The 11,787-nt window shown below is 42.5% G+C and overlaps 1 long non-coding RNA gene across 1 annotated transcript in view; it reads right to left on the bottom strand.

The window, feature by feature from the left end:
• Positions 1-375: 375 nt before the first annotated feature.
• LOC116482669 (uncharacterized) overlaps positions 376-11,787 on the bottom strand; it is a 91,279-nt gene continuing 79,867 nt past the window's right edge. Inside the window, exon 3 of the long non-coding RNA XR_004251950.2 lies at positions 376-2,224. This is a non-coding gene — a long non-coding RNA (uncharacterized LOC116482669). The remainder of the gene's footprint in view (positions 2,225-11,787) is intronic.

The following is an 11,787-nucleotide window of genomic DNA, read 5'->3' as shown; positions in this document are numbered from 1 at the left end:
TTTGGAAAGTTTGATGACTCTTAAATAGCTATTAGAAAATATACTTTTAAATAAGTTGCATATGTCTGTGTACACATATATATGCAGAGACATTGGAAAGTTAATTGAATTGTCAATTGTGTAATATGAATTTTTAAGTTTAAAGTTCGTTTTTAGTTTTGTCAATTATAAAATGCTGTTTACTTGTTGCAGAAAATTTGAAATTGTGTTAGTTTTGTCCCACACATTATACCACAGGGCTTTACTTATAGTTTATCTGATCCTAATCACAATCTATAAGGTAATCACTACCCCTGTTTAAAGACAATAAACTGTGTGTTGTATAGTGTGTGTGTGTATATGTGTGTGTGAGAGAGAGAGAGAACCCAAATCATTAAACCAAACAAGTTTATAGCACAGACTAACCGTAAAAAATATGGAAAAGCATAATCATTACTATAAAGCAATTCATAATACTTATCATCATTGGGAGCAAATGCATGCAGAAAAAGCTTGCTTTGGAGAACCTATTCAGATTTATGCTCTGCAGCCAACATAAATATGAAAAAGAGTCTATACACTTCCACTGCATTTGGCAAAAATAAGTAAGAGTGAGGGTGCCCTGGATACACTTGCTGAGTCACACTTGCCACTGAGGCAGGCAGGAGGGAGCATAGCATCATGGAAAATAATCACTCGTAGGCAGCTCTGATGTGAACGTGGTTTGCATGGTTCAAGGAGGTGTGCTCTTGTCAACAATGCCACAGCTTCCATGTCAAAAGGCAGGTCTCTCCTAAGAATGGTAAGCATGTACTTATCTCCTCTAAGACTTGAGCAGATTCCATTTTACACACCCATGCAGAAGTCAGCAGGGTATTTTCAGGGCTCCCTCAGTTATTAAATTGATATTTAGGAGGGGTGCAGTGGCTCACACCTGTAATTCTAGCACTTTGGGAGGCCAAGGTAGGCAGATCACAAGGTCGGGAGTTCGAGACCAGCCTGACCAACATGGTGAAATCCTGTCTCTACTAAAACAAAAATTAGCCGGGCGTGGTAGCATGCACCTGTAATCCCAGCTACTCAGGAGGCTGAGGCAGGAGAATTGCTTGAATCCAGGAGGCGGATGTTGCAGTGAGCTGAGATCATGCCACTGCACTCGAGCCTGGGCAACAGAGCAAGACTCCATCTCAAAAAAAAAATTAAAACTAATTTCACAAGTAATCTATTTTTACTAGAAAAGTTTGAACTTACAACTAGCAAAAATAATAAACTCTTCTATTGATATCTGGATGAATGTCCTTTCATACTTTTCTGAATATCTATATAAACACACCTATATTTCATGGAAATGAGGTGAAAAATGCCTGCTTTATTTTACATAATAATGTATTGTCAGCATTTTGTCATTGTAGGGAAATGGTTCTCCGTGAGCCTCTCACGTTTCTGCACATCTTGTGAGCAGAGGCATTCTCCACCTATTTTCCTGTCTATCTTTTCACAGATATTTATATAGTAAACAGGTGTGGAAGACTGGGGTAGCGTCTCCCTTCAGAACAACGGCAGATGTGTTTATTGTTAACTATAAAAGATTTGGGTTTCCTAAGCTTGGAGTTCCTGTTCTGTAATACAGCCACTGATGGCAGTGCTAGTGTTACCTGGCCCTTTCCTGTAACTCTGTGGTAATTAGGACTTGAGAAACTGCCAGGAATAAAGGTCCTGAAATTCTGGCTCCTGATATTGCTGTGAGTATTAGAGACCTTTGTTCCTGACCCAGGGGTCTTGTGTCTTCTTTCATGAAGCTATGGCAGAGTTGTTAACTTACAAGTTGGGTAAAATCTCAGACTCCCTGTGGTTCTAGACAATTATATTGCTAAACTATTGTTCAACATCATCATTCTTGATAGCTGTATTTTGACAAGTGCACTCTGATGTCTTTATCCAATTCCCTGTTGTTGGATTCTTACACTGTTTTCATGGTCTTGCCCTTGAATATAATATTTGCATACAACATATTTATACATTTATCCCTTATAAATAACTTTTCTAGATGAAAATTTAAGGAGCTTTTGCTTTTGATGAACTGCATATTAAATACCATTTGAGATTTTCTGGGTATTTAACAATTTCTATTGACTGCTCCTCTGTCAGTGGTCCTCAAGGTCAGCTCATTGAGGGGTTGGATGGGTCAACCCACGACAGATGATAGGATGGCTCAAGTGTCAGAGGCCAGTCATCCTAGGGTTAGCTGTGAAAATAGAAGGCAAAAGGTCAGAAATCCAAAAGGATGATATAGCTCAAAAACCTCCGAAATACATTCTCACCCTAATATTCCACCTCTACAATTTGACGTCTACTTGTTGCCAAGCTCATGCACATGAGACAAAACAAAGCCAAGGCCAAAGCCTGGCTAATTCAGCTGGTAATAGACAGTGAACCACTTAGATTTAGACAGTTACTATTTTTATATAGACAGTGAAAAGGGGGGCCAGTTCCCCATGATCTTTCCCAAACACCAAACTGAGCAACACTGAAATGGAAGGGATCAGATGACTACACCATGAGCTGGGACACTTGCAGATTTTGGCTGAACAGTTTCGAGTTCTGCAGCTCTACTTTTAGAGTGGGGGAAACAGGGCAGAAAGCGCCAAACGTTGTCAGCACCCTGGAGACCTTGAGAAACTGATTCATGACAACCTTCCAAGGAGAGAGGGAGATGAGTGGGAGATGGCTTCACAGCAGCTCCTACAAGCCTCATGTCCTTGGAGGAGCACAGGCATTGTGCCAAGCCATTCAAGAGGTAGCTTGTCTGGATAGGTGCAAGTCACCAGGGCACCATGGTGGAGCCATTGCCCACACTTACCTTTTTATCCTATTTTCTCACATTTCCTCCAACCTCTGCCCACACACTACTGCACGTTGTTGCATGTTCTCCAGACATACACCCCACATTCCTGCAGCTGTGCCTTGGTTGCAGGTGAGCCTTTAACTGGGGCCATTTGCCTCCATCTCGTACCACCTAGCAAAGTCCCAGCTACCTCCAAGCTGAGCTTGCTGCCTTAATATATTTAATGATGATGACATCCCAAGAGCCCAGCAGGGTGGGTACAGGATACTCATTTTGCACAAAAGGAGGGGAGTTGTTAGGGAACTTGCTCAGGGCTCTCCAGTAGCAGAGCCAAGATTCAACTCCTTTGATGCTTTGCAGGATGCAGCACAAAGCCTAGCTCATAGCAAGTTAGAATAAAATGTCTGGAGAGTCACACGAAATGAATTGCAGCAAGGGGGCATCAAGAGGAATTGAATCCACAGTCTTGGATAATCAGATCTAATGGTGGGTGCCAGAGCAACTGACGGTCAAGGTACACGAGGGATGGGGCACTATCAGAGTCAGAGCTAATTCGGCCTGAATCCTGGGCCTTGTACAGTCTGGCCTTGGAGGGGCAGGGCCCAGCGCTGGTAGAGCTGGGGACTAGCTGTGCTACTGGAAGCTTGTGTTTGAGGAGAGAGGATTTGAGCATAGAAGGGGCATCAGCAGGTTTGGGGTTCATCCTAATGTTCCCTAGCTTCTCCCTTCTCTCTGGAGTCCCTCCTCCCCCTGGCCTGTCTTTAGCCCTTTTAGTTCCAATCACTTTATCCTTTCAGCCTGGCTGAGCTCCCCCACTGGTCTCATTCTCCTCTAACTAGATCTGGGGTTGTCTGCTGCTTTTGGAATTCACCATTAGGAGATGAGGAGGCAGCTGCAGGTTGACTGAGCAAGGGTCATTGTCTATTTGAAGTTTCAAAGGTATCTCTGAAAATAAACACAGTTTTTTGCAAGAGTGAAATGGCATCTGTGGTAGAATTGGAAAGACAGTTGTCATTTTGCTTAGAGTTCCTCTTCTACAGATGGCAGCTGGGCCTTTCAAAGCCAAGGGTGACAGTCTGCACGTGGCTTCTCCCCAGCACTGTACTGGGTGGTGGGGGTGGTGTGCAATACACTAGAAATATACTTCCCCGGTTTGCTGCTCTGCTTGAGGCCTCCTTCCCCCACCCCCTCATCAGCCAGGATGCAGGACTCCCTATCTGTGTATCTTCCACATTGAAAATTGTGCTGTGTTGAGATAACATGGCACAGAGATTCAACCCACAGGGGTTTGGGGTTAGGCAGGCATGGCTATAAGCCTCAGCACTGCCCCTCTACAGCAGCTTTTGTAACACTGAGCAAGTGACTTTGCCTCTCAAAGCCTCCATTTCCTCATGGGTAAAAGGGGATAAGAGGATCTGCCTCCTAGGATGATAGGGATGGATTTAGTGAAATAGTGCATGTCAAGAGCTTATGAGTATGTGGCCACAGCAGGAATTCATTACTATTGCTCTGTGACTGTTATCAAAGCTGTGGCCCACACGTACACCCAGCTAATGGCTAATGTGAGGTATGGCTGTGATGCCTGCTACAATGAAGCTATGATTGTAACTATAGCCCACACCCATATCCCTGGGTCCTGCACATGTGGATTCAACCAACTACCGGTCAAAAATATTAGAAAAAAATAAAAGTAGCAATACAACAAAAATACAAATAAGAAAACCCAGTATAACAACTATTTACATGGTATTTAGGTATTGTAAGTAATCTAGAGATTATTTAAAGTATACAGAAGGAAGTGTGTAGATTCTATCCAAATACTATGCCACTTTGTATCACCAAATCCATGGATTTTGGTGTCTGGCGGTGAGGTGTCCTGAAACCAATCCCCCATGAAAATTGGGGATGACTATATCATTATTGGGCCATCTTCTCCCTTGGGGAAACCAGATCTCCACCAGCATTAATAAGGCAATTGCTGTGCCAGAGAGCATTAATATTGAGAATCTCATGTTTTCATGTTACAACATCATATTTAAGGATATATAAGAGTTCTGTATCACTGGCAATAAACTCTAAAGATAAACTCTAAAGACCCACCAAGGAATAAAAACTCTCTATCTTTGACTGTACATGCCCAAGGATGACGCTGTTACCCTTAGATCTAAGCCATAGGCCTGAACACAGGCAAACAGCTGTTGGTTAATGGCCTTGGAGATCTGGAGGCTGAACAAATGATAACGTTCCAGGGAGTCATAGCACTGATGCATTCACTAGGCATCTACCTCTGATATGGAGGAAGTCCATGCTGCTTCCAATTCAGAGACTGTGCCCTAGACATCATATTGATTTTCCGCCTCTCCACCCCACTCTATGCTGTGAAACTGAGATTAATTGAACTACTAAAATGATGAAGTTATATACACCAGCTAATTTTCCAATGGTCAGCATGACCTTTTATAGAAGTGTGTTCAGCATTTGAAAATGTATGTTTTTCCAACATCTCACCGTGAAATACATATAAGAAAGTAAAGTTTTAAATGATTTTCTTTTATACCGACAAACTAGGAAGTATGAGATGTTCATTTGCCCCAGAGTTAGCAAATGCAAAACCAATTATGAAGTCAGAATATCACAGTTGACTTAAGCAGCAAATAGTCATGCCTATGTAATTCCATTTAACTGGTTACTCAGCTCTTTTTGAAAGGCATTATTAAGCTTGTTAGGGAACCTCAAAGGGAATCAGTTTCATTAAGAAACTAGACAATTAGACCTTGGAGTATTTAAAAAGATTACAGGCAGACAAATAGTACTGCAAACTGGCCTGTGAAATACATTCAAGAACTCAATAGACAGAAATAAAGATTTACAGAAGTCCTTTTTCCGATTGTGTTCTAATTTTGTTTTTCTAATTGAGATTGTTTTTTCCCGAGTGTAATATATCTACTGCATAAATATATGCATATTATCTTCATAATATTTGTGTTACAGATAAGCTAAAAGAAGAAAATGACCCATTTCAAGAAATAACCAATATCAATACTTTGCCCTAAACTTTCCAGAGGCCTGTATAGTACAGCCAGATAGCTAAAAGCCTAGGGGCCAGAGTGAGTGACTGGATTTATAGCCTAGTTTTATCGCTTATTGACTCTGATCTTGAAAATTCACTTGAACTTCGTTTGATTCCATTTTCTTATCTGTATAATTGGGATTTTAAATTGTACCTTCTGTACAGCATTTTGGGATGATCAAATGAGATAGTATGTGTAAAGTCTTAAATCAATGGCTGGTATTTGGTAAGTCTTCAATAAATATTAGCTATTTTATATATCTTATATAGACAGTGTATAATCAAAATGGGATTTTATTGTATGTTCTGTTTTTATAGTTCACTTTTTATTTACTGGCATATTGTGAAGATTTTTCTATATAAATAGATGCACATCTCTTTATTATTTTTAATAGCTATATAATATTGCATCATCTGCTGCTTGATAAATTACCAGGTAGGAGGCTAAGCAGAGCCATGATTTGGGCCCCATCCTTCCTTGCTAGAGCTCAGTGAGGGCAAAGCTTCCCGCCCTACCCCAGGTCACCCCTGATGTGCCAGAGTATTTTTACCTGGGTTCAAACCCTGTGACCGAGTTCTCAGCATTCATGGGCTCCTTTACAGTAACAGAATGCCCAGCTAGCAGAGACACGGGGGATTCCCACCATTGAAGGCTGCTCAGGGAAGAGAGCCTCTTTCTTCGCTTCTAAAAAACCAGCATCTCTGCCATTTGCATAACTTCTGGAGAAGGGCCAACACATTTCGGGAAGATGCTTGTTTTCTTGCAGAGGCAGCTGAAACTCATTTGAATAACCAAGTCAAATCAATTCAGAAGAAGCCAGCTCAGCATGAAAGCAAGGATTATCATTCTTGTTCCTGCGATATCCCTCCAAGTAGCACAGTGAACCAACTGCAGAATCATAGACTCCGTGCTACAGGATGTGCAAGGTGACCTGGTCCTCCTTTACAGGTAAGCGAATGGAGGCATGACCCCAGGTCACATGAAAAGGATGGGGCAGAACAGGGGAAAACTCAGGTATTTGGACTTCATGTTCAGAGTTCTTCCCACTCCACTCTACTGCCTTCTACTCTCTCTCACCCAAGAGATTGAAAGTGACTGCAGGTGCAGACTTTTGTGAGAGGAAATAATTCAAGCGCTACTGTTGAGCCCTTTTGTTCCCACTTGGTCAGGACACCTTGGGGAAAATTAAGGTGGACAGAGCTACATGTGTTGGGGAGGAATAGAGTGCAAAGTAACATCAATGAAAATGAGTTGGTAAAAAGAGAAAATGATGATACCTAGTCAATCGTCTAAGCGTCTAACTCAACAACAGCAAATACGCTGTGTGTGCCCACCATTGGGGCATCCTATCTAAGAGTTTGATGCATGGAGAGACAAAGTTCAGTTCTTGGCAGGATGAGAGGAAACATCGTTCTGATCTAATATGGAATCCATTCTCAGCTCTAGCATTTCCTCCCAAGGACAGTGTAGATGTATGATATTACCTGAATTATCTTTTCAAAATGCAAATCTAGGCTTGTGGTTCCCTGCCTTAAACCCTGTCAGTGGCTCTCCATTGTCTTCTGAGTGACCTTCTAACCCCTCAGCAGGAATCTTTGGGGGTGAGAGCAGCAAGGAAGTGTAGGATGATTAGGAGAGGTAGGATGAGCTTCTTAATTACACATTTCTCGAGGTCTAGAGCCCTCCAGTAATGGTACCTGGCAGAAAACAGCCTTGCCCTGCAGAGTTGTCTAGAAGTGGATGACAAAACTCAGCGGGGCCAGGCCCAGACTACTGGTCCTACCTTGACCACAGGACCTCAGCCTTATAGATTTCTGCAGTGTCAACCCAGAGAAGATAGATGCATGGAATAGACCAAAGCAGTTACTTGCTTTCCCCCTACAAGGCCCTTAGTGTCTGCGGCTCACCCCATCTAATGGGCTTGGAGTTTGAGACAGCAGTTGACCCTGTCATTTTTCCAGTTTGATATTTAGTTATCAGTGTGCTCAGCCCTTATCCTTTAGACATTTGACATTCAAACCCCAATTGGGACTCTTGTACATCAGCTGGCTAGGAAATATTTTGGGTAATTGGATGGTGGCACTACCTGCCAGCTACCAGTTGGATTCAGATGCTGTCCTTCAACATCAGTGTGTACTTATGCAGTTTATTGCATTTTAAAATTGTTATATAAAAATCAGCAAAAATGAAAACTGAAGGTCTGATATTAATGGTAAGAATTACTGGCCTTATAAATGCATAAAATTGAGGCAAAGATGAAAAGCAATAGCACGTTAACAGTCTTTGATTTTGAAGAACATGTACAAAACAGAAGGCAATATATTGACAACATAATTTTTCTATGCCTTAAAGATAGGGCTAGTTAGAATTTTCATAATTTGTCTCTCAGAGATCAGAAGTCTTCTTCTAAAATATATTATCTATTTTCAGTTTTCACACATCTGACTGATGTTCAGAAGGAAGGTCTTGACGTCAAGCATCTCCTGCCACGAGGAAAGCTTTAGGGGGAAATGTGAGCAAAGTGCAGAGGGTGAGGCTCATGAGAGGGGTAGACAGGTGAGGCAGTGCTGAGTTCTGAAGGCCGCCCTGATGCTGAGATTCCATAGCTGGGGCTACCCTCATGACCCCCAAAACTCTCATCACTAAATACCAAAGGACTGTCCCCTGAGGACTGATGGACCAGATACACAGTGTTAAAAGAAAAACTTTAAATAAATATAACAGAGTTTAATTGAGCAAGAAAAAGATTCATGAATCAGGCAGCCATCAGAATCACAGCAGATTCAGAGAGATTCTAGCACTTGCCACATGGTCAGAGCAAATTTATGGACAGAGGGGAAAAAAAAGTAGCGTGCAGAAAACAAAAGTGAGGTCCAGAAATAGCTGGATTGGTTATGGCTCTGCGTTAGCCTCCTTTGCACATGGTTTGAACAGTTGGCTGCCTGTGAGTGGCTCAAGCATGGCTGCTGGGATTGGCTGAGACTCTGCTAGCTTACAGAAGCATACTCCTGCGTTAGTTTTCGGTTTGCCTGCCTACTATGTTAGGTTACAGTTCCTCCATAAGAACTCAAGCATGAGAGTACAGAGGCTTTCACAGACCAGATTTTAGTTTGATTTTACACTGATGTGGGGCTTGGTGTGAGATATGGGGAAAAGGCACAAGCTAAGAGTTTAAGAAAGAAGAGGTTTCTCGAAGCCAGTAATATGCTCTTGGATGGAAACAGCTTTTTACTTTCACTCAGGAGTGAAGACAAACAGGACCACAGGCTATAAAGAACTGTACTCTGTGGAAATGAGACAGAAATGCCTATTGTGGGCCTAGTGTGCCTAGTACATAAGTGTTCATTACATGCTGAGGGGTCCTCTTTTGTCAAGTAGAGGAAGCAGAAGATGGTCACATTATGTAAATACATCTGTGTCAGTTGTGTAGTTACCAAGTGCCCCTTGCTGTTCTCTCTATCTTTAAGCTACTCTCATTAGGGGAAAGGAGATGAAGGGAACCGACATTTGCAGGTGGGGTGCTGCATATGATTATGGAGAGACTATGTGAATGACACCCTTGGCATTGCACAGTGCACAACATATGCAGCTGTACAGGATGATCCTGGCTGTTGTTTGCCTCCTATTGTTATAGTAGGTAGCTAGTTATGCATGAAAAGGGCGGGATAGGGTTCCCTCCCACTGCATCAGGAATGTCAGGTGGCCATCAGGCAATATGGTCAGGTAGTTGTTAAACTGTTTCTCTAAAATAATAATCGGTCGCAGCCAGCACTAGGGAAAGGCAGTCTCCCAACAGACAGAAGAAACCTGAAACTGGTGATCAGCAGCTTCCCAATAAGATCTCAGGAGTTGGGTGAGTGGGCTCAAGCATATATACTAAGAGGCAAAATGGCGGAGCTTAACTGGTATATGACCTTCTCAGAGCATTCCACTGGTGAGGGAGGAATTCCTCAAGTGAGCATCATACAGCTCCAGTAAACGGTTGTAGCAGCCCCTCCCAAGTGCTAGCAGGCCACTGTGCATGCAGATATCCCACATCAAGGGAAAAATCAGGGGAGAAGAGAGGCAAGCTCCAAGAAGTCTGCCAATATTATAAAAACCTGAGTCAAAGGTCAAACTGGGCACTTGATCTCTCGAGTTGGCTGCTTGGCCCTCTTCCAAGTGTATTTTCCTCCCTTTCATTCCTGCTGTAAAGCTTTTTAATACACTTTCACTCCTGCTCTAAAACTTGGCTCATTCTCTCACTCTGCCTCATGCCCCTTCAGTTGAATTCTTTCTTCTGAAGAGGGAAGAACTGAGGTTGCTGCAGACCCGTACGGATTTGCTGCCAGTAACACTATGTTTGTAGTACTGTGCTAGATCTTCCTATTATCATATCAAATTACACTCCTAAAAGCCCTGGGAGGTGGGATTATCCCCACTTGTCACTAAAGAAATAATGAGTTGGAAAAGTTGAAGGATATCCCAAGATCACAAAACTAGGAAGTGGTAGGACTAGAATGAAAACTCTAGTCTGACTCAGCTAGCTTTCTTTTTTTCCTTTTTTTTTTTAAAAAATCTTTTTTTAATTATACTTTAAGTTCTAAGGTACATGTGCACAACGTGCAGGTTTGTTACAAATGTGTACATGTGCCATGTTGGTTTGCTGCACCCATTAACTCATCATTTACATATTCACAGCTGAATTCTACCAGAGATACAAAAAGGAGCTGGTACCATTCCTTCTGAAACTATTCCAATCAATAGAAAGAGGGAATCCTCTCTAACTCATTTTATGAAGCCAGCATCATCCCAATACCAAAGCCTGGCAGAGACACAACAAAAATAGAGAATTTTAGACCAATATCCCTGATGAACATCAATGCGAAAATCCTCAATAAAATACTGGCAAACCGAATTCAGCAGCACATCAGCTAGCTCTTTCAATCATCCCAGAGAGTTTGGAGCTGAACGCACCTAAATGCAAATGAACCATCCACCTAAGAGTGCAAAACCTATGCAATACACAGAAGCCCTGTGTTCCCTCATTGCATGATGCTTTCTGTGTCTGGCATTGGCTCCCAGAGACTGGCTCTCTGGAAGTTCGAGGAGGAATTACAGCTTTAGCAGGAGCCTGGGTTCTTCAATCCAGAATCTGTGCACTGAATCGTAAACTCTCATTTGAGTGTGATCTCCTGCATTAGCTCCAGAATCTCTTCCTTCTCTTCTTTCTTGATAATTCTTTTCATCTTTGTGTGTGAGGGATGGGAGTCCCTGCATTATTTAGTGCTCAATGTCCTTCACAGCTGGGGCAGCAATTCTAACATTGAGCTACAAAACATCAGAAGAGAAAAAAAGGAAAGTCTGCCCCTGTTACAGGAAAGGGGTCCCAATCCAGACCCCAAGAGAGGGTTCTTGGATCTTGCATAAGAATTTAGGGAGAGTCCACAGTGCAAAGCGAAAGCAAGTTTATTAAGAAAGTAAAGTAGCGAAAGGACAGCTACTCGATAGACAAAGCAGGGTGTTCCCGAAAGTAAGAGGGGGAATGTGTCCACCCTAGGTACAATGCTTGTTTATATACAGGATTAAAAAGATTAGGCCGGGCACAGTGGCTCACGCCTGTAATCCCAGCACTTTGAGAGGCCGGGGTGGGTGGATCACGAGGTCAGGAGATCAAGACCATCCTGGCCATCATAGTGAAACCTTGTCTCTACTAAAAATACAAAAAATTAGCCAGGGCATGGTGGTACATATCTATAGTCCCAGCTATTTGGGAGGCTGAGGCAGGAGAATTGCTTGAACCCGGGAGGCAGAGGCTGCAGTGAGCCGAGATGGCGCCACTGCACTCCAGCCTGGGTGAGAGAGCGAGACTTAGTCTCAAAAAAAAATAAAAATAATAAAAATGAAAATAAA

Source organism: Hylobates moloch, unplaced genomic scaffold (genome assembly GCF_009828535.3).
Source record: "Hylobates moloch isolate HMO894 unplaced genomic scaffold, HMol_V3 SCAFFOLD_3, whole genome shotgun sequence".
Lineage (NCBI taxonomy): Eukaryota > Metazoa > Chordata > Mammalia > Primates > Hylobatidae > Hylobates > Hylobates moloch.
The sequence above is the reverse complement of the archived record's forward strand: the minus strand, read 5'-3'. Positions and strand labels throughout refer to the sequence as shown.